The sequence below is a fragment of the Sitodiplosis mosellana genome, unplaced genomic scaffold (assembly GCF_009176505.1).
Source record: "Sitodiplosis mosellana isolate CC-2019 unplaced genomic scaffold, AAFC_SMos_1.0 Smas_scaffold_7053, whole genome shotgun sequence".
Classification (NCBI taxonomy): Eukaryota; Metazoa; Arthropoda; class Insecta; order Diptera; family Cecidomyiidae; genus Sitodiplosis; species Sitodiplosis mosellana.
The window spans coordinates 3076-4612 of record NW_022602170.1 but is presented as its reverse complement, the minus strand read 5'-3'; the positions used below and the strand labels follow the sequence as shown (position 1 = coordinate 4612).

Genomic DNA, 1537 nt, shown 5'->3' with positions numbered 1-1537 from the left:
CTGTATTACGTGCGTGCGTGTGTATGCTTAATATTGACGTTTGATATTAGCTACGCACATATATATGTGGTTTCCTCTTACTGATCCTTGCTCATATACGTGCGAACATAAGTTTGCACCCAATATCGAGAACCTATGATCTATGAATCATACTTTGGCCCGAGCAATGCAGTATTTAGCATTTAAATCATTTGGACCAGCACGTAAATGTCAAAGACAGCAATTTTGCTCCTAAGAAAATGACAGATTTTTCGATAAAAATCTTAAAGTTTCAAGAAATGGTTGACTTACCTATCTTAAAGTGTACTTTTTATGGTGGAAAAAGTGGTTTTGTTTTCATGTGAATTTCTTTTAAATTCCGAAGGAATGAGCCATTTTCCAATGTTTTCTAAGCTTTATTCATTCATACAAATTCAATCATATAGGTATTATCAGTTCCGGTTTATCCCATGAATGTAAAGAACTAATTGACAATAATTGGAATCAGTAAGTAATAATAAAAGGAAAAAAAGTTCAGCTCATTTTAAATATGTTTAATGGTGGTTGTAGGTTTAAGCCACGATGCCCAGATATGCCAACACAAATATTTACGCGTAAAAACAATGAAAAGATCGCGTAAGTGTTTATTTTTGTTTATTTCACAAGTTCCAAATATTCATTATTTTCATCTTTTTGGATTCTTCTTTTATAAATTTTTAGACTCGAAAAATGTTTGAATCGTCTAGCACATCTAAACCATCAAGACGCTAAATTTGTGTAAGTTCCTATTGTATTTAATGTTATTTTATCATAATTAAATTGAGCCGAATCACTTTTGCTTCTAGGCTTGTAAAGATGCATCGCGCTTGTTAATTCCTCAGCTGAAATCATCAAAATCACATTACCGTAAAATACCTACCATTGGTATTGTGATTTTTTGATATATAAGAAAAAGATGAAGAAAAAGTTTATTTTTGGAAAATAAAGTTTGGTTTTATCACAGAAAAACGCTTATGCTATTATTGACTTTGTGATACAATGAAGTAAATCCAATTTTTAAAATCAAATCCAAAACTAAGGGGATTTAGCTCTCGCGAATGCTGCGAATGCATTCGCATTTCAGAACAAAAATTCGAATGTTTGCGAATGCGACGAATACGGCTATGACAGCGAACTTGTGACTACATAATTCATTCGTTCATTCGTGTTTGGGCATGCATTCGCAACGCTGCCGTATGATTTCTATGTAAACATTCGCACTCGCATTCGTGAGAACGTTCGAGAACAGCGAAATACGACTGCCATACGAATGCGACTGCGAATGTTTACATAGAAATCATATGGCAGCGTTGCGAATGCATAGCACTGAGCGCGAATTTGTGAATAAAAATTCGAATGCCAAACCGACATAGAAGCCAAAAGTAAACATTGCAAACCGTTTCAATTGTCAATGGTTATATTCCAAGCTCTTATTTAAAAATTCAATAAATGGAATTGTATTTGCTATATATGTCCTTCAATTATTATGTAATTAGGACAGAATTTCAGTGAAGAACAT

The 1537-nt window shown here is 33.3% G+C and overlaps 1 long non-coding RNA gene across 1 annotated transcript; it reads left to right on the top strand.

The window, feature by feature from the left end:
• The first annotated feature begins 423 nt into the window (after positions 1-423).
• On the top strand, positions 424-940 carry LOC129580106 (uncharacterized). The gene is made up of 4 exons (XR_008689337.1): positions 424-486; positions 550-615; positions 700-756; positions 825-940. It is a non-coding gene; the product is annotated as an uncharacterized LOC129580106 (long non-coding RNA).
• Positions 941-1537: the final 597 nt, after the last annotated feature.